Source organism: Pinus tabuliformis, chromosome X, assembly GCF_031772625.1.
Source record: "Pinus tabuliformis cultivar Carrire ecotype Pingquan chromosome X, CPIR1, whole genome shotgun sequence".
In the NCBI taxonomy this organism is placed as follows: Eukaryota; Viridiplantae; Streptophyta; class Pinopsida; order Pinales; family Pinaceae; genus Pinus; species Pinus tabuliformis.
Genome location: NC_142308.1, coordinates 1336959661 through 1336987252, shown reverse-complemented (window position 1 = coordinate 1336987252; position 27592 = coordinate 1336959661). Strand labels below are relative to the sequence as shown.

General features: G+C 39.9%; 1 pseudogene; it reads left to right on the top strand.

The window, feature by feature from the left end:
* The window catches only part of LOC149145007 (sucrose synthase pseudogene), a 112373-nt pseudogene that overhangs the window by 30373 nt on the left and 54408 nt on the right, over nucleotides 1-27592 (top strand).

The following is a 27592-nucleotide window of genomic DNA, read 5'->3' as shown; positions in this document are numbered from 1 at the left end:
GGAAAAAATTTTCCTTCTCTGCTAAAAAAGCTATATACATGGCCCTCTAAAAGGTGGCCCCGACATTCATCAATCCAGAGGGCATCTTGGAGTACATAAAAGTGCCCCAAGGAGTGGTGAAGGCACTCTTTTCTTGGTCCTCTGGATGTACAGCAACTTGGTTGTACCCTGAAAATCCATCCAAGAAAGACATGACTCTAGCCCCTCAAACCTTTTCCAGCAAATGTTCCATTTTGGGCAGGGGATAGTTGTCCTTCTTAGAGCATTTTTTCATGTTCCTGAAGTCAACACACAGCCTAACCCCACTTTTCTTCCTCACAACTACCAGGTTGGCTACCCACTTTGAATACCTCAGGGAAACTATGAACTTGGCAGTCAACAATTTCCTAATTTCCTTTTTGATCAAAGGGAGTAGCATAGGGCTTATGGGTCTCAGCTTCTGCTTGAAAGGGATGGTGCCTTTCTCTAGTGGGATCTTATGTTGAATGATGTTTTTGTCATAAGTCTTAAGGTCACTATACACCCAGGCAAAGACATCAGTAAATTGCTTCATTAGGGTGCAGTATTCAGAACTTTGGGTAGTAGACAAGTGGGTGGATAGATTTATATACTTTGGATGATATGGGCTCCCTATGTTATGTCTATGGACTGCAACCTCATTTTCTTTTTGGGCAGTCTTATAGGGTACATCATTATGGTCAAACAGCTTCTCTGGAGGCACCAACCCTTTAGGTATATGGTTACTAGGCAATTGAAAAATGTTGTCTTTCCCAATTTTGTGTCTTAGCTGAGATTGGTGACATTTCTCCATGGCCTCATTCTCATGATCAATTTGCATTTCAAATAATTCATCAATGACTTGCAGAAACCTATTGAATTCATCATCATCCTTGAAAACTTTCCAATATTTGACATTATCAGGCAGAGATGGTCTATATTTTACTTGAACTTCATAAGCCAATTTAGGGGGCATGGGAGGAATGAACATGGTAGCAGACACATCAAGGGAATCAGCAAGCTATTTTTTTACTCTGGGAATATATGAGATACAAAAGCTACTAAAAGAATCTTTGAGCCTCGATACCTCATCTATGTATGCTTTCAACCTTGAGTGCTTTGCTTGGAATGTTTTGTTCACTTGTTGAATGATGAGATCAACATCTCCAAACACCTTTATGTCTCTGATTCCCATTTCTTTAACAACATTTAAGCCCAATATCAAAGCCTCATACTCTACTATATTGTTGGTGACCTGAAAAATCAGCTTGGAAGACAGATGTATGCATTGTTGTGTTGGGGATACCAGCACTACACCTGCTCCTGCAGCTTCCCTAGGGCAAGATCCATCAAAGAACATATCCCAAATATGTGGCCCTTCCTTCTCCATGGCCTCGCATATTGGTTTTTTGAGCTGCACTGAGGCCAACTAGGATTCTTCAATTTGGAGAATACATGCTCCAAAATCAGTGTCCACAGTATAAATGGGATGATTAGTGGGATTCTTTTCATCACTAATGATATATGCCAACTGGGCTTCCCTACATAACCTTCTTCTTTCTCCCCCAAAAATTACGACAGTGGCATAGGACAAGTCATTTGCAATGTCCCACCCAACCTCCTAATCCATCCTCCAGAAAGTAGCATGCCAAACTTGGGGGAGCATCTGCTACCACAATATCCATCATCATGCTCTTCATGGGCAGCTGAGACAAGGTGATGGCCAAGTCTTTGATTAACCCGAAACATTTCACTTTTCTAGAATTAAAAGAGAAGCAGTCATGATAAGGTCTAGTGATTTCAAGGCCTAACTCATCCATGACAGCCTTGGCCATTAGATTATGATTGGCGTCGATATCCAGTAGGCAATTATGAAGGATTTTGTCATGAATGGTCAAGGAGACATAGAATGATGGGGAATTGCTATCAGCAGGTTCAGTCATGGTACTAAGAACAACTAGAGGTTTATCATCTTGCAAATTGACATTGTCATTTGATGCTTGTATGGATTTGAGCTCAAGGGCATTAAGGATGGGTTTCTTAAAGGCCTCATTCTTTACTAGTTCTATCAGAGGTACAAATATTTTCAACTTCTGGACTTCTGATTCAAAACTGAAAGGGGAAGGGGAATTGTCAGGAACTCTTACATCTTGAGCTGGTGCTTTGAGGATGATGGGATCAACTACTGGTCACTTCTGCTTGCTAATCTACTACTCTTTGGGGACAACAGCTCCTTGGACAGGGATTTCTTTTACATTATTCATCCTTGACCTCAGGTTATATCTCTGTTGATCTTCAGTTTGTATAACAGCTTCTCTGTCCCACTCTTGGCTTGTCTGGTCCTTCAGTAATGACTCTTCATAGGCAGCTAATGTCAAAAAGGAGGCACTGCCTTCATCTTACATGCAGTGGACATCATCCTTCTCATCGAACTGCTCCTCCTCCATGAATGTGTTTTGGAAAGGAGTCTTCACCTTCTGTTCTTCACTGGCCTCTTTGACCCTTTGCATGATCAGCAATTGTTCATTTTCTCTCTCTTATATGCATTTGGGTTTATAGGAGAAAATGTATTAGGACCCCCTTCCTTTCCCTGAATGCTGCTCAACCTTCAGCTTGGAGATTTCAGAGGCCAATTACTCTATCATCTTGGTCATTTTGTCTATCTTGGGGTCTGAAGATGAAGAAGAGTCACCCCTTTGTCTCCTTTGATCAATATGTCCTTTGATTTCTCTACAGCCATAATATTAGATTCTACCTCCAAAGTTGCATCCTGCATCTTAGCCAGAGAAGCACATCTTCTTTCTCCCAATAGCAGGTAGAATTCAGAATTGAAGGAATTGGCATAGGTGAGCTTGCCAAAGGTGGGAGTAGGTTTCACTTCAACTGGTATCTTTCTGTACATGTGCTTGAACCTTTTATTGAAATCAAATAATGATTCCCCATTTTCCCTTTTTAGGTTGACAAACTCAGTATGATAATAGAGCATATCTTTCTTATCCCCCCAATGCTTTAGGAACACATCATTTAAGGCGTCAATGTCTGTTATAGACTTAGGGGTCAATTCTTTGAACCATTTTCTAGCCTCTCCATCTAGGCTTTGGACGAATACTCTCATCCATACATCATCTTCACTAATATTTAGGATATCAGCATAGGTATAGAATGACTCAAGATTTTCTTCTGCTGTGACTCCTTCTGTGCCAGTGAGCTTAGGCATGTACTTCTGATATTCTCCTATAGGCATGGCATTCAAAGGAGTAGGCAATACCAAGGGCCCATACCTAGCAGCTATGATTCTTTCCATTTTGGTGGGTGCTTGTGGGCCTACCATGGTTGGGGTAGATGAAAGAGTGCTGGCAGTCTGAAAGGTAGGGAGTTGAGGAATGGCTGACAGGGTTAAAGGAATATGATGGATAGGAGGGGAGATTTCCTTTGGGCTGAAATCCAAAGGAGGACTTAAATAATAAGGAGCTTTATGAATCTCTGAAAATTTTTCTTCACTACTAGTGCTAGAGGCTATATTCTCAACATGTATGTGCTCTGTTACAAGCCTCTCTTGCAAAGATGCATAATATTGTTTAGGCTTACCTGATCCTGATGCTCCCTTTTGTGATGCCTTTCTTCCATTGACAATCTTCTCAGGATTAGGTACTAGGTAAGCTGGTGATTTTTGAGGATTTCTCCAAGTGTGCCTCACAAACTGATCAAAACTGTGATGTGGAGTCGCCAAGAGGTTCGGCCTCCAGTAGAGTCGCCAAATAGATGATTACAAACAAAAATGTGTCTAGACTTTGTTTATCATCAAAGTTGGATCTGTGTTGTTTCCCAAGGAAGCTAAGCTTCAATCTCCTTTCCCTAACAATGGCGCCAATTATGTTAGGGCTCCAGGAAACTCTCCTAGGTTGTAGCTCGGAGATGCCTGGTAACATATAATCTTCAATATGGTTCTAGGAACTTATTGGGATGGGTGATGGTTTGGTTCAAGCCAAATAACTACTTCTACTCTGTTTTCACTCCAGACATGCATGAACACCCTCAAACTACAAAGCTTTAGACCACCAATTCTCAACAATTTGGGAATTAGGTGAATAGACGAAGAATACTAACCATACTAGCAGATGCATACAGAATGTAAGATGGCCAACTACAACTAGTAAAGAAACTTGCAAATCTAATCTATCAATGCAGAGATAAGATGACAGTTATCTTGCATTAGATACAGAAGAAACCTGAGTGACCTACTCACCGATACATTCAATTGTCTAATCCAGAGATAAGATGACAATTATCTAGTATTAATTCATGAATACAACCCTTCAGGCACAAGATTAGAACAGAGGAGAAATGGGCATTGAGAAACTAACAGCAAAAGAAACTTGCATCGTTGAAAATGAAGATGAGACGCTGCAAGTTACAGAATATCTACAATCTCCAGATGTTGAACTGAAACACAATTTCCAACCCTAATTACATCTTTCTTCCAGATATTTATAATCTATCATTAAAATGGCCCTTAGCCGTTTAGGGATGGAGGGGTCTTAATTGACCACCAACTACCATTAACTATTGTATAGCGTCTTTGAACGTAGTTGCTTTCTCCACTGCGAAAACTTGATCAGTTCTAGTACTGTGTTCTCCTCCAGGTGGTCAGATTGATCATGGAAGTGGAGTTCCATGACTGTTTAATTCGGTTACTGAGTCGTTCTATTTCCTTTTCCCCTTTGACCATTCTCTTATTTTAATTATGCTTCATGGTCAGACTGTCACTAGACTAACAGAGTCGGCCATCTTCTTCTCCATGTAACAAACAAGTAGTGGGGTATGGAGTGCAAGGGCAGTTGAATGGTTGTGAGTGATTTTGAATGGTGGCCATCGGATCAAGGAAAATATGTGGTGGGGATCACTTTTTGGAGGCTAGCAGTCGTGGCGGGAGCTTAACATGTCCAGGCCATTCGATCTTCTGGCAGGCAGATCGGACAGTTATTGGGTGGCAAAGATGTGCGGGTGATAACACACAGGGTGGTTTGATTTGAGTGGTAATGGTTTTTATTAGAAGGGCCTCAGGTGGTAAGTAAAAAGTGTCAGAACTCACCCGATGCCATTCAGTGGATGGTACATAGCGGCGGAGGAGAGAGAAAAACTGCCCTCATTGGGCAGGTACCATTTGTGCTTGTTGTCCATGCGATATGGGTGCCGACCGTTAGATCTGGTAGGGTTGATCTAATGGTGGAGAATGATCGGGCATGATGCATTAATTGGGAGGAATGTGGGCCATTGGATTGGCGGGGTAGATCGACAACGAAGATGTGGTGAAGGTACAAGATGTCTTCGGGGAATGCGCTATAAGAGCGTAAGACATATGGGTAAGGTTTTCTGGGTATTTTGGCTTTTGCGCTTGGGGCTAAGGCCAAAGGGGTGTTTTGTCAGGATTAGAAGGTTAATAAAGGAAGTGGGAAAGGTAAAGTGTGAGCGAGATAAGGTAGGATGACTGAATCCTTCCGTTGACCTCCAAAAAGTCAGCACTGCACTTCAGGGCTAACACTCCCAACCAAGGACCCAACCTTACCTTAAACACTGCCTACTTTTTATGAGTTGCTTCCACCTGTGTGAGGAGTTTCTTCCCATCTTGTAGCTTTCTGAAGCGCTACTCTGTAGAAATTGAGCGCATCATCACCCTAACCTCGTCAAACTACTTTTGGAGCTCATGGATCTCTGTACTCAATATCTGCAGGTTAGGGTCTTCCTGCAGGATTGTTAATAACTCCATTGCCTATTTGAACAAAGTTGTGCAATCTACGATGGTAGAATCCATAGTAGCGATCTCTTCCTAGATGGCGGCTCCACACTGTTCCCAGACTTTGGATGGATTCGAAGGCTGTGACTTGAGCTGCAGCTCCATGATCTTCATATTGAGTTAAAATTGAACTCTTTCCACCTCTACCTTTGCATCGCAGATGCACGCAGCGAGTTTCTGAATCTTGGCCTCTAGTTGTGCATCCTTAGGTATGTACAATTCTGGCACTGTTTGGCATGCCTCTACAACCATGACTGCCAACCGGGAGCTATGTGCCTAGATCTTATCCCTCTCCTTTAGGGCCTGCATCTTCTCGGTGAACATTTGTTCATTGTTCACCCGATACGCACTTATTAAACTGAGAGCGCGCTTCTCCCAAAATCTCAGTTCCCTTATCACTCTCGTCTACAGCACGTGAAGAAATTCATTAGGGAGCACTGTAATATTGAGGCTGATGTTATTCAGGGTACTTATGATTATATTCACATCGATGAATTCCGTGCTCAGGTACCCCTCTAGTACAACAACTATTTTGAGGTCCACCATCATTACTAGTTCTACAGCCTGACTTGTCCCTGGTGCCAGGTTCGTCTACGTGACGCTCACCTATCCTGCATCCACCTGTATTCTACTGGTTTGGATCTGCAATTCACGCAGATCCTTCTTAACATTTCCCAATGACTCCATGTGAACGCGAAGCTTGTCACCGATCTCATCGAGATCGCCCTTTGTCAAGGTGATGGGATCCTGCTGCACTTTGATCAACTTCATATTTTAGTAGGAACCCCTCTACTGCTACTGGTCTCTACCCTTCCTTAACCTAAATGGGGTACTCTGTGCCTCATTGCTGCCACCGCCCTGTGTAGACTATTCTTCTTCCTCGATTTTGGCTAGGAAGAGTGACACTTGAGTCTCGGTAATACACGTGTCTCATATAATTATCTATTGAGAGGTGAAGGAATTGCTCATGGTTAGCCAGCTTCCAGTGCTCCATTTTTAACAGTGGAACTCACGCAAGGCGTGAACCTTCAAAGGTTATCTTTTCTATCAATAGGCGCATGTGAATGAGGAACTTGTCTGAGTCTAGGTTCTTCGGGAGCTTCACCTTCCCTTTTCGCGGAGGGATATATTCAGGTAACTTGGTGATGGGCTTCACTTCATCAGTGTCTATATCCTTTGTGCCCTATTCAACTTCCAAATCCACAACCTTCTCAGGCTGCTTATCCTTCTTTTGCTTCTGAGAAAATTCATCTTTAATGGGAAACTCGCACACTCTTATCAGCCTCTTCTGTTTGTCTTTCTTTGTCTTCTGGGTTTCTTACATAGGCATAGGAATCAACCTGGGTGAGCTCGGCGCCATAGGTAAAAGAGCCAGAGATTCCATGCTCACCACCTCAGGAGCAGCTCCTTCGGATGCAATGTCTCCCCCAGTGCTCACAGTCTCAGCATGCCTCCCACCCAACATGTTTTCCAAGATGAATTTATGATTTAACTCAGGAAAATTTGCAAAACGAGGGCTAGTAAACAAATCCTAAAAGAATGAGCAGGTCATAAGCAATAGACAGCACAACTAAAAAACTATAAGGGTGCAAGGTGTTCTCCTCTAGACCGAGACACATAATTTTTAAGGAACGTTGAATTCAAATCCGACTATTCCAACAAAAATTTGATCATTAATGCTAGTTTGGCGGCAGATTTTCAAATATTTTAGCCTTAAATGTCGATCACCCACTCCTCTTAACCATCTCGTTGCTCTCAAATCATTAATAGTGACTCTAATGGTCACTTTTTGGCTTTGTTGTGTAGTATCACGTTTTCTAGCGTATCTCCCTTCGCGCATATTCTGATATCGTAACATCTCCCTTTTTCACGTAGTCCCCCTATCACGTAGTCCCTCAAAAAGGGTAGTGTATTTTATAGTCCCTCATTCCCTTGTAGCTGCCAAGAGAACTAAGACTATCCTGCCACCATATATTCATTGAGCTATATCTCCTATATACGGCTTCAGTCAGCTTCCATTCATCTTTCCTAGAAATGGTTCTCCATTCAGCTTTGCAAGCTAAACTGGGCCTCCATCTGTAATTTGTTTGATGACATATGGCATAATCCAATGCATATGAAACTTTCCTGAAACTTAGCAAAATTACTATCATGTAATAAAACCATGTCATTTACCTTAAATGTGCAACTTGATGTGTCGATCGTGCCATGCTTTTTTATGCTCCTTTTGTACTTGCTGATGAAATCTAGCCAAGAATCTATCATCTTCGAGCTCCATCAGATGCGCGAGTCACTTTTCCAAGGCTCCATGGTCCACCATCCCTGTGAAAGTTGCTATGCGTAGACTAGGCATGATATATCCATAGGCATCACAGCTTTTACGCCATAGACCAACTGAAAAGGCATCTAACCTACTAGCTTTTTCCAAGTAGTCCTGTACACCCACAATACTACTAGTACATGAACGTCCCAATCATTTCACTGCGTGTTGCAAATATTTGTCAAATTATTCTTCAAGATCCTATTAAGGGCCTCCATACTTCCATTACCCTACGGATGATGCAGTTTTCTCTTCTGATGATAAATCTGGAACTCTTCGGTTAGCATGCTGACTATCTCATTGAGTAAGTGTGTACCACGATCGATCATCAATAATTTTGGGCAACCTAATCTGGTTAACACATACTCAAACAAGAACTTTGTTGTTGTGGACCATGTATAATCTGTTAGAGGTTGTGCCTCCGCCCATCTCGTCAGATAGTCCATCGCGGTGATGACATAGCACATACCGGTTTTCTTCCCTGGGGGCTGAACTGGTCCTACAACGTCAATTTCCCATTTCTCAAATGGTTGTACTGACACATAAAGGTTCAGTGGCATCTCATCCCTTCGCGATGTTTTTCCCATTCTCAGACATGCATCGCATGCCCTACAATATGAATTGGTGTCCTTATGTAGTGTAGGTCTGTTGCACAACATTTTGTCGCTGTCCTTGTACTCCCCGTTCCTTGATCCTGGAGGACCTCTACAATGAACCCCACATGCTTTGCCTTCATAAAGAAACTCCCATTATGTCCCTCTTCATGAACAGATCATTTCCCTTTTGCAACATTTCCCCTGAAACTGTTGATTTTGCCAGTTTACATGACTAGCTATAATGTCCTCTGTCTTCCTCGTGCTGATGTGTAGAGATTAGCACTATTCCCCGTGTCGATCAGTGTGACTGAGTTGTGTTCCAGTCATGCTGGTCTGTGTTCCAGCACTAGAAGCTTCGTAACAAAAGTCTGGTAAATGGTTTGGCTAGATGGGGTTGAGGATGACACTTTGGGTTCCTTTCCCCTATAATGATGGAACTACGTCAAGGGATATGCCCTTCTCCCATGAGAAGAGGATCCATCTCCCATCCATATTTCCTCTATAAACCTCCCTTCTTCCCAAGCATAAACGAGTGTGAAAGTTGTAGTCTAGTTAGAGTTTTGGCTGAGTGTGAGTATACTATTTTGGATTAGACAAGCAAGCTCTTACTAGTTGTAGCCATCTAGTTGTGTGAGGGAGAAGTGTGTTTGGTTTGGAGTGAAGCCTAAAGGGAAGAACCTTTAAACTATTGTTATTTGTAGCCATCGTGGAATGCTAGAAGAAGTGTGTGGGAACCTGGTCTTGTCAGAGGAAGACTACAACTTCAAGATGAATGGTTGTAATATCTCTTTGATATTAATATATGCAACTATTGATTGATATCCTACATGTTTTTTAATATTACATATCCATGTCTTAATGCTTCTTGACTCGTTAAGTAGGTTGAATTGAAATTTTTCTATTATTATGTTTGTGTGTTGTTGCTTTTTACTTGTTTGAGGAGCTTGAAGAAGGAAGTGAGAGATTGCTGGAGCGAGCAACCGACAACACCATTAAGAAAGATAACCGACCAAGAGGTAGGTCTTCTTGATTGATTCTAACCTAAGGAAATATTCCATAGAATGTATCCATTGTGGCTAAACCCATTATCGGGCTAGAGGAATTTGTTCGTGTCCACACTTATAATTATACTTCACCACAAATTGTCAACTCCACTGGGGATGCCAATCCTTTTGATTGTCTTGGATTTCATGATTTCGTGAGAACTTTTCTAGTTTCACATTTTCACTTTACTTTTGTTTATTTTCTCCTGTTTACTGGTCTGAGTCTAAAATTCATAGTAGCAGATCTAGTCCTTGTTTTGAACTTTTTTTTCCTTAGTTACCTTGGCTAGCGCGCTTAATCCACTGATAGTCACACCAACCAACGTGAATTGTTGAGGAACGGTCACTTCGACCAGCCTCTAGCACTTGTTTTCAGTTAGGCAGTTGCGTCGATGCATGTAACTGAAGATTAGGGCTTGACCCCAATCTTGGCCAGTGTGTTTTGCTCTTGTGTTTTAGACCCCGTGAGCTTTTTGGACCATCTTCTCCCTCACTAGAAAGCTTCATTTAGCTTTCTTTGTGTGCTTTCTTGGTTTAGCCCACCCTCTGATGTGTTAAGTCTGGCCATGTGTGAAGTTATTTTTTATTTTTTCGTTGAATCCCATGATAGGTGATATTTTTGGCCAAAAAGTCGTGCCAATCAGCCATCAGCACTAGTTGTAGTACTGGTCAGTTGTGCCGATCAGCTCTAATTTTGGCCGAAAATTCGCTTTGATCTCAAGGGTAAGAAAAAATAAGAATCTCTCCCATTCTAGTGCCAGTGTGTCTTGACCCTCAGACTATCTTCTTGCTCCCATAATTGACTAGGATTCCTTGTTTTCAATTCAATGAGTAAAAGAGTCTCGTCTGTTCTCTTATTTCGAGTGTCTCTTTTCTTTTTTCAAGCATAGATTACATTGCTTGGTTTGTCAATTGAAGCATTTTTGTGTTTTGTTTGATTGATTCAGGGAAGAAGTTGCTTTTACTTTCATTTATCATGCTTTGGATTTGATCGATGCTTGTTTGTTCAGAATTGTGAAAATTTTAATTAAAGTGCTTTATGTGAAAGATTCATTTTGCATTTTATGAAAAGAAGAACATCATTCTAGTTTACTTAAGAAAAAATATTACATTAGTAGTGTTATTGAGAAGCTAGAATTGCATCATCATAAGAATTGGGAATGAAATGAAACTTCTTATGTTGTTATAGGAATATTAAGTGCATTTAGGAGATTTATTAGTGAAATATTTCATTCTTCGATTGTTGCATTAATTTTGTGTTCTCTATCTCTCAATTAGTGATAACTTTCATCGAAGACAAAGATTTCTTTTCTCATATAGATGCATATAGGACTTTTCCGATGAAAATGGTAGGGCCTTGTAATTGAAACCTAATTCAAGTTCAACCTTTAAAATTTATTGAATTAACCTAAGGAAGCATTGAAACTTAAAGCTCACATTTAGTGATCTAGGCTAGAGACTTGTTTCGGTGTGTTTAAACCTAGCAGTTGTCATTAGCTTTGACATTACACAGTGCTAGTGTGGATTTGTGCTCCCCATACCATCGAGTATATAATGGGATACCCCTCTAGAATACAATCCTTTATCCATAGCATGTTCAGTCAACCACCTTGCAAATGTGATACACCGAACAAAACATTTGGGGAGATTTCCTGTAAGTAATCCTCGGTTCACTAGGAGGTATTCTACAATTCACAGTTGCCTGGTAATCCTGTTTACCTAGATCATCTAGAGCAGTCAATTTTTATCTTTACTGACTCTTTAAATTTGAAAGGATCATCGAGTACTTGTCCTTTCGAGCTCGTTAACTTAGAAAGAGACTAGAGTCACCTTTTTCCCTTTTCTTAACTCTTAAAACATGAAAAGGCAAAGTTTTGTCTCAAAGTTCTCAAATTAACTTCCCACAAAATATTCCTAGTTAAAGTTATCCTCCTTAGTGATTCTTTAGGGTCATTTCCAATGGCAACATTTCTAGAGTCTACCAGTCAAAGATTCCCCTTAGATGGCAATCCTGGTCCTTTTATTTCTTTTGGAAATATTGGTCCTTCTTATATGGCAACGTTGTCCCTCCCTGGGTCAACCATTGGTTTTCATATCTAGTTGTTTTCGACCTTGGTGGTCCCAAGCATCCCGACTCCTGCCCAAAAATCTCCTTCATTTGAATCACACCATGTTGATTCTAAAGTTGACCTCTCACCTTCTTCCCCTATTTCTTCACCTTCCTCTTCTACTTCGCCTGGTGAAAGTTTCAAATCCAGTAACTAGGAAGATATGAGGAAGAAGAAGTCAGATAAGCGAGAGGCCAACCATGCAATTGTTCCTCTAAATGCACCTCCTGTAGACAGACCTTCTGGTCCTCCACGAAAGGTTAGATTCCCTTGCAAGATATGTAAGGGTGACCATCTCCTTCGGGACTGTCCTGGCATCCCCATATTCTTAGAGGTATGGTCTCAAAATCTGGATCGACCATCCCCATTGAGCTCTCGAGATCATGTCGATGCTACACTCTTAGTTAGTGATGGTAAGAATAAGGGAAAGATTAGATTTCCCTGTATGTTATGTGAAGGAGAGCATCTTCTTCACCTTTGTCCTCTTATGGCTAAAGCTTCTAATGTTTTGGGAAACCTTGCAGCTCCTCAACCCCAACTTCCTATTGGTTATCAGAGGCTTTCTTCTAACCCTCTCCAGGTTGGTAATGAGATTGACTTGAATTCATCACTTCTCAGTCCTGCTCTTCTAGAGTGTGACTCTCTTGTGTTTTTTCCTGACCAACCATTGGTCAGAAAGAGTGTCGACTTGGCTCTACCTTCAGTTGCTCACTCTGTTTTGGGAGAGAGTGGTGATCACACTACTCATGTTCTTCTTGTCTCCTCAGGTTCTTATAAATTGAAAAGTGACCCTCCCATCCTAATTGTTTAGGAGAGTCCTTCTCCTCTTCTTGTATAGCATGGGGGAAATCATATGATACCCCCACCAAGTAGTTTTGTCATCTCTTTTGATTAGGGTCCATTGACTGCTTTCCACCTCCCATCTTATGTGCCTTTCTATATCATAGTACAAGCCTATAATATGGTAGTACTTGGCACTATATTATATGAAGGCATGTATGTTAGCATCATGTCTTCCACTACCTAGCAAGCTTTGGGTTCTGTTGAGGGCCCGGAAATCAGGTCAACAACAAGGGGGATACCCACCCGGTCCGGAACTTGGTTGGCAGCTCCTTGTCTGTTTGGTATAGCGGGTCCGACTGGGGATAATGGGACCAGTTTCCCAATCTAAGGGGTGTGTGTGTGTGTATAGAGTTTGATGATGCTGATCTAGAAGTAATTTTGGAGCTAATTCAATGTTAACTCCTAAACTGACTCTATGCTATTGTAATCTAATGAGAACAACACATCTAATCTACGCTAACCTGGGGTATATTTCTTCTATTATGCGATCTAAAAAGATTTCGAACAATAACTGGTAATAAAGATCATTCAGCTATCATAAGAATATAAATTGATTAAGATAAACCATTCTGCATAAAACGTTAGGCAAAACAGTTGTGAACAGCATATCGCATAATAAGTTATTCATATGTAAAGCACAAATAAATGACTCCACCATACAGAAGTGCCAAATGGTAACCCACACATTCATACATTAGCATATAAACAACTAAAACTGCATATCACTCTAAGAATATAAGTAGAAATTGGTCAAGAGATAAAAGTACCATTTATGACTGATTTCACTCACAAACTTGAAGCAATAATGATTTATCTCTACTTGTTCTAACATCTACTAAGAGTACAGAAGTGCAACATCAGTAGTAGACATTAAAATGCAAACATAAATAAATCTCGATCCATCCATAGATCAAAACCTCCTTTGAGGGTGTAGAAGTGCATGTTCTGAGGACAAGTTTTTGACAAATTTCTGGACCCTTCTCCAATGCAATGAGAAGGGTTAAAATACTACTACCTAATTCTAATAATAGTATTATTACAAAATTTTAGGATGCGGTTTTCAAACGACCGTCCTTTTTCTAATCTAGTTGAAGGAAAAAAAAACAACATTCTAAATGAAGTCACTTATGAATTTGGTCCTTAAAGTTGCAAGTGTTCAGCATAGGCTTGAGAAGAGTTGGCTGACTGATTTCTGCACTGAGTTGGGCTACGAAAACAGCATCTATGAGAGCTGGCACTACCTTTTTGGCTGCATTTGTAATGCATTTCACCGTCATCCATTGGCTGTGCGGTTTAACCAAGTACGTCCAATAACATTCCCAATTCAACCTGGCTAATGCTTGGATTGCTTTCCCTTTTTCCTGCGCTTTCTGCCTCCATTCTGTTTCCAATTGTAACTTGTTTGGTAGGTACCCCGGGGTGGTCTCTGCAATTAAATTGGCCCTATGTAAATTCTCATTTACACAGTCGATAAGAATGCTTGCTTGTGTTGTCACTGTCTCTGCTGCTCGCTCCGCCTGCCTGATTTGATCGTCCCATTTATTAAAGAGCAACTCCTTATGATTTTCATTTATCCTGGGTGCACCTGCCCTTTTGCCTTCATCATCATCTTGCCAAGTCAAATATTCTATCACCTTCTTGTCATTCTGATCATAGTCACTCCGCAAGTCCACCAATTGACTGGTGATTTTGTCGCTCAGCTCACAATAGTGACTCCACTGTGATATTTTACGTCCCAACTCTTCTTGTTGCTGCAGTAGTTGCTCGTTCAAGCCAATAGATTCTGAAATGAATTCTGCCAGCTTGGGCTCATCTTTATGAATTTCTTGTAAAGTCTGCAATTGTTTTTCTTTCTCTTCGAGACTCCTTTGATAGCCTATCTGCATTTGTTGAAAGTCTTCCTGTAGTTTCTCGAGCTGTCTGGAAGCTTCAGTGTTAGCGTTGGCTTGTTGCAACTGTTGTTGTAGTAGCTGTATATGATTTTCTTGTTCCTTCAATAGTTGTTGAACTTCTGAGGCCTTGTCAATAGTTGCAGAAGCATATGCTCCTGCAATCTGAGACAGCTTCGTGAGATTTTCAGTCGGATTATTATTGGGGTCTTTCCATAATACGTCCAAATGTTCAGCATCTTGCAACAGTGTATTCTCTAGTTTTCTTTTCTTTCTCTGTCTCCTTACAACTGCTTTGTGTTGGGGACTATAGAATACATCCAGTGGGGGAATTTCTTCTACGTTAAATAGAAGCTCTGAAGGTGGAGCGATAGGAAGGTGTTCTGCTTCTGCGGCACTACTGACTATGGTCGAAACCACTTCTTGCACCACCTGTGTATTATTCACCGGTGTTTTCGGGGCTTGCCCTTCAAGATTGATCAATTCATTGAAGGTTTCCCACTTTTTATCTAGCTCTGTTGTGACAAGTGGTGCTTCGATGACAGGAGGGGGAAGATTTCTTGGTGGGGAGGCGATAACTTGCTGTTGAGACATTGCACTTGACTGAGCTGTATCTTTGGTTGTTTCTTCGTTTTTTTCTTGGTCGTAAACATACTCTTCAGGGTGCTCAGATACTTCTTGCATGGCGTTGGACTTAGATCTGGAAGTGTTAGAGTTTTCACTGAGGCTGATGCTTGGAGTCGGTTCTCTAGCAGGCAGTCGCAGCTTCTCTAGCCCAATACTGGTCAGCCTTCTTTCTCTGTATAATGTGAATTTTTGGAGGTCACCTGAAGACAACCTCGACTGAGCTTCCGGTAAAATTTCTTGGAGCGAAATTTTATTCTGAAACAGGTCATCAAACAAATCTTTCTTTCCAAAGAACACTCTTATCTTGACGTTCGTTGTGAATTCTTGGGCCACATCATTTGGGTCGAATGGCCTCGCTGGGAATTTAAATAATTGAAGACACGTCACATTCTCCACTTCGCCAAAAGTGTGTCCTACATCGAACAAAGAGAAGGCCCCACAAGTTACGGGAAATTGAGGCCATATGGCCTTCTTCTTGTCCTTTAGGTCTTTGGTCAGGCCGCCTTCAGAACAGGTTTGATAAGCGATTTCCCAAGCCAAAAGTTTATCAGGGACATATAGGGGTAGGACATGTGGAGGTACAGTGCTTCCAAAAACTCTAATGTAAGTAAACCATTCTTCCCCGAACCATCTCGCGATGGGGATGATGTCAATTTGTGCCTCGGGAGAGCACCTTGGGGGGTCTTTTTCATAGATTATTTTATATAGGGGAAAAATAAGCCCATGGAAAATTTGGTAGAAGTGAGGGGCAAACTAGGAATCCCATAATACCTTATGATAAACATGGATGGGAAATGGGTCTTGGGTAGTCCATTTCCAACCCATGGCAGGGAATTTAGATACAAGACAAACATAATCCATAATATATGCAGACAGATAAAAAGGAGGATAGACCCTTTGAGACAAAGATCTCTTAGACTGGTAATTGATAACAGCTGTGTATAGATTATCAGAAAGAATTTTGGCCCAATCTATAATGTCGGCATTTGTGGCAGCATCAATTAATGGTAGCCATTCAGATGAAAACTTGTTGATATCCGACATCCCAAATAACCTACAGAGCATGGCCGCAGCAAAACAATATGGAGAGGTGAGGGAAACAGTGCTGTACATACCGTTTTTATCCTTTTTTAGTGGCTCGTCTCTTCTAGACCATTCTTTAGTGGTGTCTGATAGATCTGGATTCTCCCCCGCGAACTTCTTAACAAATTGTGTGTTATAGGTCGCTTGCGGTTCTGGAAGATGATACATAAGCTTCAAATCTTGTGCAGCAAACGATCCGACGAGCCCGTATCCTTGAACTTTGAAATGTCTGTTGTTTAAATCTGCATCATCCAGTATCCACTTGATCATATCCGTATATGGTAGAATTTTAGGTCTTGCCACTATTCTTAGAAGAAATGAACATGCTAGGTCCTCTAAGGATGCCTCAGAAGAGCGCGGTGCATCCACGACAGCAGCAACCTTCATTATTCTAGGTTTTTCCTCTTCTAGCAGCCTGTACATGCCTTCCAATGTTGATATCCCTGCGTCTCTATTACAGGCCGTGTTTGTGTACAGAGGCGCCATCTCCTTAGTCTTCTCCTTTGCTTCGAAGCTTTGAGCTTTATTTTTCTTTCCCATTTCTCTCTGCGTTTGTGTCTGAGTCGTCTTAGCTCTTCGTTCCTACAGATTACGAGTGAAATGGAAATGACTGATCCAGAAAGGTGATGGGAGAGTTTTAAATGCAGCAGATAAATCAAATATGCCACCTTACGTGAAGTAAATCTCTACCAAGGCACGCTTCTTTAATCCATTTAATAACTGACAACTAATTCATTTACTATCATTAAAAGCGCATGATTTCGGGTCAGATTATGGTAAGTGACTTTTCTTTGAATGGCATGCCCGGAGGATTTGTACTGAAGTGATTTATGATTTGCTGACGTAACCTAGCATATCGCGCGATCGCTAATCGTATCATCGCAAATCGCAAGGATGTAGCATCGCAGCGATCTCAACATTGCAGATTGCAAAAATTTGATGTTTGCCAAATCTAGCCGACTTATTTATGCGATATGCGATCTAGCAATCGGCGTTATCGCAAATCGGTGAATCTTTAAGTTTTTCCTTATGGGCACTACTTTGTTGCGATGCGATGTTATTGTTAACACGAGGGTCGTGCGCATATTGATTTTTCAAAGAGAATTGAAGGTATTTCCTATCCTTTTGCAACGCGACTTTAAAGATTTTCTTCTCATCATAAACTTAGGCTTAAAATATCCAAGAGGCTTTTCCTAAGCATATGATTGTGACCTCAAAAAGAAACTCTTGCTTTTCCTAAAAATTAACTAAGGGTCCCCATTCATTTAAGTATCTTGGTTGATACTTAGATGAACTAGGGCGGGTGTTGCTGGCCACAACAGGTTCCCGACAGCTTGTGCCTATCACCCAGAATCTGTTGGATTTCAATGAAGGAACCAGTCAACCTTTAGCGAACCTTCCGAAGTTCCCTATTACTTTGGGAGGAAACATCATCTATATAGACATGATGGTAGTCCGAGTTCCCTTAGATATCAATATTCTCCTTTGACGCGACTATGTTTATGTCATGGGAGCTCTTGTTTCTTCACTTTTCCGTGTGGCTTGTTTTCCGCACGAAGGGAGAATTGTGATTAATGATCAACTTTCATTCAATGGTCACTAGGCACCTCCTTTGTAACCATCATCCCCTATCGACTCTTGTTTGCAAGCAGTACCTTCCCCGCCACAGGTCAATTATGTGGCTACCCATTCCATCTCCACATCTGCTAATGATCACACAGATGGTATAGTAAATTATGTACTGGGGGCATTGGAACCCAATCTGTCCATGGTACCAATTGACATGGATTCCTCCCAAAGCGTGGTTCTTCCATCTAGTGAAGACCTCTTAAGAGTCATGTTATCTTATGGTCCACAATCAAATTTACGAGGATAGTTTTTTTTCTGTGTCAACCTCGTTAAAAACTGAAACATCAGATGAGCATAGTTATTTGTCATGTGTCAAGCTCCTTAAAAAATGAATCAAGGATCATGAGGATAGTTCCTCGTCTTGTGCCAACCTCGTTAAAAAATGAAACAAAGGATGTTGAGCATAGTCCCTTCTCTTGTTTCAAGCTCATTAAAAAATGACTCAAGGTGTCTGAGGACAATTTTTTCCTGTATCTACCTCATTAAAAAATGAAAAAGATGTCTAAGGATAGTTCTTTTACTATGTCAACCTCGTTAAAAATGAAACAACTCCCTAATCTAAATCAAGTCTTTAATTAAGATCTCGTAAAATCTCAATCAAGTCTTTCTCGGATCTTGAAAGTTGATCTTCATTCCATCCAGCTAGTTAACTAAAATGAAGCTTGGGGGGCATGTACCTCATTTGAGTCATTATATTGGGGGCATGCAAACTTATAGAAAGCATATGTTTTTGTTTCAAGCTTGTGTAAACATGAAATCAAATCCAAGCAGAGTTCTTCATGGTTCAAGCTTCTGTAAAAATAAACCCCTGCCCGATTTACATTTCGTGATTTTTGTTTTTCAGCAAATTTCTACTAGATGAACCTTGGTTGTTTCATTCCATCGCCACCATCTCTTTAGCCAATCATATGCTTTCACTTGGTTGTTTTTCCTTTCCTGAGGGATCACAGCAATGAGTGGATTTTATTAGCTAGCCTCTTGACCATTAGATGTTTTGAGTAATTCCACTATTTCCGGAACCAATTGCTATCCTTTATACCACTCGTTCCTCCAGGAAAAGTCTCCTTTAAGCTCTTTTCTGACTTGTAAAAAATGAATATTTCCAAGTATTTTTTCCCTTTTTGACTCGTTAAAGAGAATAAAAATGGGGGGTCCACTTTCAGCTCTATTTTGACCCTTTAAAAATGAAAAGATGGCGGAGCCCTTATCGTTTCGAACTCATTAATGCATGTGAAATGCCGTGTGCCTAGTGTAATCTTACCCCTTTTTCGGGCTTGGAGGCACTATTTATGAAAAAGGAACTCCTTGATTGGAATGGTCAAGAGGTTCTCTCAAGTATTGTTTTTTTACCTTTTCGGGCTCGAGAGACACAAATGTATGAAAATATACCATGTGGAGTTTTCTTTTACGTGTATTTTAAAGCTCTCTAAACATGAAAAATAAATCGAGTTACACCTTTGTCGAAATTGTTAAACTATTAAACGACATTGGATTCGTTACCATGACAAGCATGAGCTTCTCCTTCCTATGGCTTGTTAAACTTACTAGGTCTGATTCGTCCAAAGGATGAACTTACAATGCAAGCATATGCTATCCCCTTCAAGCTTGTGATCAAAAAATAATTGGGGTACTTACCAAAAATGGTGGGGGGAAATTTGGAAATCTATCAGTCGTGTTGGCAGCTCACTCTTGAACATGACAATCTTTGTTTTGTGTCGGGTTGGGACATCCTGCTTTGCATCATTGACCTTCCTGGGTTTGGGCCGTTCATTTTTGCCTTCCATTTGATCTTTGCCACGTCACTATAACTAACGATCCCATGGATCCAAAAGCTACCAAACTTCCAAGTTTTGTCGCCGATATGTTCAAGAGTTGTCCTTCTGCAGTTACACTTACCTCTGATTCTCTGTATCATCCAAAATTATTTTTCATCCTCTCGTCTCATGTCGATGATGTGGGATTCATTATGGCCCTCCATCGACATAGTCACTTTCCATCGACTTCAACTTATTATTCGGTAATTTGACTGAGGGACTCCCTTCCAGTACCTTAGAGCTTGCATGCCCTAATGGCAAGTTCCTCACACTCAATGACAAGTTCACATCATTAGCTTTCGATCGAGTGATTTTGCAAATGTTTGACTTCAGTTCCTTTATTCACATTCTATGGATTGTGCTAATAGTACCTTGAGGACCATTTTCATTATTGGTGGTTTCTCTCGCGCTTGTTAACAATTCACATCATTGACTGGTAATCAAGTGACTTTCTATCATTTTCAACATCAACACATATATTCACATGCTAGGATCTATATTTTGATCAGGTCATGTTGGAACGCAAGACCCTGGACTCAAATCACAAAAGTCGAGGTTGTGAAGTGGTGTGACATGGTTGTGATGATATGCTTGTCTCTTCCAGATGGTTGGCTACGACCAGACCATGAGTTATCATATGTGATCCTTCTCATTATTGGATGGCTACGACCATAGCTGGTTTCATTATGATCCTTTTTTACGGATGGCTACGCCCATACCTGGATCCATTTACATGATCATTCTCTGGATGGTTGCATCCATGCCATGATTCATGTATCATTTGACAGAGATCTTAGTCTATGTATATGTATGTGTACTTTCTTGTAGGTTTTTCGATGGCAGACCGGTTTCCCGCACTAATTTATAAAGCATTTCATCTCTCACTCTGGCTCGGCCTTCATGCTTTAGGGGGAATCTCTTACACAACATTTTGTCACTGTCCTTGTACTCCCATTTCCTTGATCTTGGAGGACCTCTACAATGAACCCCACATGCTTTTCCTTCATGAAGAAACTCCCATTATGTCCCTCTTCATGAGCAGATCATTTCCCTTTTGCACCCTTTCCCATGAAACTTCTGTTTTTCCCAGTTTACAAGACCGCTGCTATTGTCATTTGCCTTTCCCATGCTGATGTGTAGAGATTATCACTATTCCCTATCTCAGCCGCTATGACTAATCTTTGTTCCAGTCCTGTCGGTCCTGTTATGGAAAGGTTTTTTTAGAGCTGAAGCTTCCAGCTCTAGAAGCTTTGTAATGGAAGTCTGGTAAACGGTTTGGCCGGATGGGGTCGAGGATGAGAGTTTTGTTTCCTTTCCCCTATAATGATGGAACTACCTCAAGGGATAAGTCCTTCTCCCATGAGAATAGGATCCATCTCCCATCCATATTTTCTCTATAAACCTCCCTTCTTCCCAAGCATAAACTAATGTGAAAGTTGCAGTCTAATTAATGTTTTGCCTGAGTGTGAGAATACTATTTTGGATTAGACAAGAAAGCTCTTAATAGTTGTAGCCATCTAGTTGTGTGAGGGACAAGTGTGTTTGGTTTGGAGTGAAGCCTAAAGGGAAGAGCCTTTAAACTATTGTTGTTTGGAGCCATCATGGAATGCTAGCAGAAGTGTGTGGTAACCTGGTCTTGTTAGAGGAAGACTGCAGTGACAAAATGAATGGTTGTAATCTCTCTTTGATATTAATATATGCAACTATAAATTGATTTCCTACATTTTTTGTAATATTACATATCCATGTCTTAATGCTTCTTGACTCGTTAAGTAGGTTGAATTGCAATTTGTCTATTTTTATGTTTTTGTGATGTTGTTGTTTACTTGTTTCAGGAGCTTGAAGAAGGAAGCGAGATATTGTTGGAGCAAGCAAGTATGGACACCATCAAGCAGTATAAGCGATTAAGAGGTAGGTCCTCTTGATTGATTCTAACCTAAGGAAATATTCCATAGAATGTATCTATTGTGGCTAAACCCATTATCGGGCTAGAGGAATTCGTTCGTGTCTACACTTATAATTTTACTTCACCACAAGGCCACCACAAACTCGCATGCAAACTCTTCTCCACTATCACATTTCCTACATAATTTCCTCCCGCAACCCCTCCATGAGCTTCAATGAGGACACTATTTCATTCAAAATGGGGCACATACTGTCAAAGTATCTCGTCTGAACCCATCTTATATAAATTTCCTACAATTACTGAGAAATTTATCATGTGCACTACTATCGCTTTCCTCTGCTAACTGGTGTATCCTTCTAGAGTCATCCTTGTAGTCAAAAAGTGGATAATATTTGCAAAATGGTTATCCACTGCATGCACCCCGAAGAGCTACATGTCAGGTAGCACTTCCTCCAAATTAGTAGGCTCCTCCCCTGTTTCAATTCGTAACAAATGGTCAGGTCTTGCATTCAACCTTCCTGGCTCCAAAATTACCTCAAAGTCATATTCTTGAAATAGCAGTAGCCATCTACATATCTTCACCCCCATCACAAGCTTATTGATTAGGTCCTTCAAGGTAGAATGGCTTGTTTACATCTTGAAATTTCCACCCAATAGATAGTGTCTGAACTTTTGGAGCGTGTACACCATAGCCAATCCTTCGCTCTCTGTCGTTGGGTAATTCTTCTTATTCTTTGATAATTTCCTGCTTAAGAAGGTTATAGGGTGATCCATCTCTCCTTCACTAGCCTGTGTCAGCGCTCTTCACATTGCAATACATGAGGCATCAATGTCTACATGGAATTCCTTCTTCCAATCCAGGAAGACCAAGATGGGCACGTTGACCATATTTCCTTCAAGACATCCAGACTGTGTTGACATTCTTCATCCCAACATAATGTAGTGTCCTTCTTCAGTAGCTTCTCCATAGGTGTGGTAATCTGAGCATAAGCCTTAATGAACTTTTGATAGTACCCAATATAACCCAACATTGCACGTAGCTATTTGAAACTCCTTGGTGCCTCAAAATTGACTATTACCATGATATTGACATAGAATAAGCATTTCTTCAGGTTCAGCACAATCTGATATCTTCGACACATATCCAACATCAAGCATAGACTAGATACATGGTGCTTGACTAACCCAAACACTGCCCAATCATCAAAATACACCTCTAGGAACTTGTGAATAAATTCCTTGAATGTTGTGTTAAGCCTCAAAACTACCCTTTCCCTAGCAACTCTTCTCATCCCTTTCCTTTGTTTTTCCATGAAGAAAATGCATTCTCATCATCAATGACCAGTATATATTTCCTTAAGGACGACATTTATTGATTGACATGTTATACTTTTATGTTTTGATGTTTGAATAGTTTTTTGTCTTTTAGCTATGGAACGTAGCCTATTCTGTAGCTAATCGGTTGTTCCGTAGCTACCTTCATGCTACCTTCATGCTTCAATAGGTTATAGGTGTCAAACGAGGAAACCGGCCACATGGGCATCTCTAGAATGGTCATGACATGGATCCTATCCTAGTCAACTAGCCCAAATCGACAAAGAAACTAGCTCAAGACCACAGTCAAAGGTGGAGTCAAATGAAGAAACCCAGGAGCAATAGGACTCTGTGTCCATTCTTCATGGCTATTTAATAAATCTGACAGCTTCTGTTGCAGCATTTACTTGAACCAGCCACCGGTGATAACTGTTTCACACAACTACCTTGCTGACTTAAAGTCACCTGTAGTTGATCAATCCATTCACGCAGAACTGTTGTAATACGTGGACCACCTATAGCTAAATTCTCTCAAAGGATAGTTAGGATTTTTCTTTAAATATCAGTTGTAAAGGACTCAGAAGGAGTTCAAATTTCCTCATGTATTAAGCACAGACTTACCGCTTTGTAATTTTGAAACTTGTTTCCCTATTTTTAATATGAAGACCGTGTGTTTTATGGATCTCTGAAAGAGTTTCTTGGAGATTGATTAAGCACGCATAACCTGATCAGTTGCAGAGGGCCCCTACATTGAATGAGGTTTCATTTCATTTTGTTTTGTCTCTTCTAGTTAAACTGTAAATTCATCACAGTTTTCATAATCATTTTGGTACTAACCTTATTTATAATGCAACTTTCATCATTTTCTCACTAATTCAGAATAGCTTCTTTTAGTACAGAATAGTTTCTTCTTGCTTAATTTCTTTATAATTTTTATCAACAGTTAGAAGTTAAAATTCAGTAGTATAATTTAGTTTATTTCATTTACTGCTTTACTAGTCTTTCAATTTTCAAATAGACTGATCAATGCCATTACTGTTCTTGTCATTCTATTGCTAGTTTATTGACTCATGGTGTTAATGAATGTTTCTGAAGAGCCCTTCTAGTTGATATCTCATCTTAAACTAAGTGGTTGAATACTTCATTCATGAAATGAGTCTTTCTAAATTCCTGCATTTATTTTCTATTAGAATAATGAAGTACAAAAATCCTCAAATGTCATCACAAGGATATTTTCTCCCAAAATTGAGAGGTAGGGTAATTAAGTATTTCATTTAGCTTTGTTTCTATGATAGATTAGACACTAGTTGCCATTTCACTTTCAGATTTTAAGATCATGATTTGGGAATAATGATATAACAGGAATAGAAACTTTGTTTTCAGTTCTTGCATAAACTTTGCTCTCAAAGTCTTCCTTAAGCTCTTTTGTTTGTCACTTTTAGATTTTTATCAGTCCTTAGAGAGGTTAGATTTAAGATTTTGATAGTTACATTGTGAATCATTAGGGATTAAAGGACCCAAAAACGCCCAAGACAACATAAAGCATAAAAACAACGAGGTAAGAAGGGTCATCTAACACAAATAGTGCACTACACTTCATCAGTTTACGATACTCAGATTGATAATTTATGTAAAGAATTTTAGGACACTAAATTGACCAAACATTTTGGTGCCATTGCTGGGGAAGTTTGACTAGGTGTCCTTATCTCTTACATTAAAAAAAAATGGCATGCATAGAGAAAGAGACTCTAGGGGTAGATTTATAGCTAGGGGTAGAAGTTTGATTCCTACAACACCATCCACTCCATTGAGAGCAAGAAAAGGCACACCTCCATCCCAAACTCATACTCCCATCCATAGGACTCTTGAAATTCCAAGGGCAATATCCAATCAGAAGAATCTCCTACTTCTTGTACCAAGACTGTCCTAGGGGAGAAAATTTTCAAATTATCTCCAACAGCAAGGATATTTTTTCTTACCTCCACAGGAGAGCCCATTATAGTTAAAGAATTAGGAGTACTTGGTGGAGAAGAAGAAGTAGAACCTCTCTCCCATAGTCCATTGATAGAAGAACCAGAGGAGGAGGGAATAACCTTACAAGTTCAACCCTATATTGACTCTGAAGAAACTGTAATGGTAGAAGAGGAACAAGATGGAGAATTCTCACTATTTGGAGGAGGGGGTAGAGGGACAGGTAGAGGAAATAATGGAGGAGGTAGAGGTAATAATGGAGGAGGCAAAGGAAATAGGGAAATAGATAACTCCTTTGGATTCCCTATAGTGGATGAGGAAACACATGCCACAATGAAAAATAGTTCACCTTCTGTCCTCCCAAACTTCTATGGGTTGAGAAGTGAAAACCCTGAAACATTTTTGTTTGAGTTTGAAGTCTTGTGCAAAACTTATGACTATCTAGAAGACTCTCAAAAACTTAAATTGTTTCCTTCAACACTGAGAGGAGCTACTTTGAAATGGTTCATGGGGTTAGTCACTCAATCCATTAGAACATGGAATGACATGAAAAAGGCATTTTTGGATAGGTACTAGGATTATTGCATGCCTACCAATCATAAAGATGAGGTGTTCAAAATGATGCAAAGAGAGAATGAAAACTTAGAAGATTTGATTAAGAGATTCAACTATAATTTGAAAAGAGCAAAGATGAACAATTTAGATGAAGAAACTTTGAAATATCTTTTATTAAAAGCCGTTAGAGATGAGTGGATAGATATCCTTAACATGATGGGGAAGGGAGATATCTCTCAACTTCCATTGAGTGATATAGGAGAACTATGTGTTCATCTCTCAAGAGGGAAATCTAAAACAAGGAAAGGTCCAAGAGATCCTTCTCTTGTTAAAGCAAACAAATATGCAACTGGATCTGTAAGTAGGGCAAAAATTGGCAATATGCTTGATGAGTTTAAAACTAACATTCTAGGGAGCCTTAGTGAGCAACTAGACACCATTAAAATTCAAAACAAGCAGAAAATAGAGGCTAATGCTTTAGCCATCTTTTGGCCAAAATTCAAAGAAAAACATGCTCTAAGGGAATGTCCTTTAGATGCAAAAATTGTAGAAACTTATATGATTTGTTCGGAAAGCCATGATACCAAGGGTTGTCCTTTAATCCCAGGTCTTAACGCTATCATTCAAGAGGAAATAGTGCCAAGTTCTACAGAATCTCTTTGTTTTGTTACAAGAAGACCTTGGTTGGGGACACAAAATCAAGGATTTAACAATCAAATGTATCTTCAACCCCCACCAAACTGGAATTATTGGCAACAACCTTGGCTTCAACCTCAACCTCAACCTCAATCTCAACAGTGGACATAAGGAATACAAAATCCATATGGGAGATTTGCTCAATATTATCAATATCCTCCATCCTATCAGAATTTTCATCCCCCACATAATCAGCAACAAAATCAGCAGCCACAACTTCAAAATTAGAACCCTCAATTTTCATTGTCATTTCCACAACAAAACCAAAATCCCCAACTTTTACTACCATTTCAGCAGAAGCCAAATCAGCTACCTGTCCAACCATTACCAAACCCCAAAAATAAAAACCTTTTGAATGCTTACATGGTAGAAGGACAACAATTTCCAGCTTACATGATTACTCCTCTAGATCTTAATGATGTGCAACTAAGATCTGGAAGGATATTAGAAAAGGAAAGACCTTCTGTATTTATTCAAGAATAAGATATTTCTGAGGAGGATTCTCTAAAAGTCAATAAAAGTTTTGAGAGAACATCTCTCCAAAACCAAAACATTGAAAAAGGGAAACAAAAAGAACCAGTGAACACAACTCCTATCATTGAGAAACCAACATCTACTTCTACACCTCCTTTTCCTGAAAGACTACAAATTGATAGAGGGGTATAAAAATAGATCGTGTTGCCCAACTATGATTTTCTACATGAATTGAAGAATGTTTGTATCAAAATTCCTTTACTACAAGCCATTATAGAAATATCTATTCTAGCCAAAACAATAAAGGATTTGAGCATGAAAAGGCCAGGAAGAAAAGCAAAAGAAACAAAAAGAATTCACTGGGTAGGAAAAACAACAGACATAATGATGGGAAAAATTTCCTTACAAAAATATGTGAATCCAAGGAATCCAATTGTCAAGACACATAAATGGAATTGGAATTCCAAATACATTGATTCACTCAGGGGTAGCAATAAACATTATGAGTAGACAAACTATGGAGCAGCTTAAACTTCCTAATCTTATTGACGCACCTACCTTACTGCAACTTGCAAATAGATCAATAATCAAAAAAGATGGTTTACTAGAAGATATTTCAGTATCCTTAGATTCTTGGGAATATCCTGTTGATTTCATTATCTTAACTCCCAAGAATAATCTAAGAGGACACCCACTCATATTAGGAAGACCTTGGCTGGCCATAGCTGATGCTTTTATTAGTTGTAGATCTGGTGACATGTATATTTCTGATGGTAATTCAACAAATAAATTTACTTTGTATCCTCCAGCAAAAGCAATCACAGAAATAGATGACAAGGAATGGATTGATGATGAAGATGATATTCAGCCTCTCTTTACTATTTCAGAAATTAGTGAAGATAGTCAAATTTTGAATACATTGGAAAATTTTGA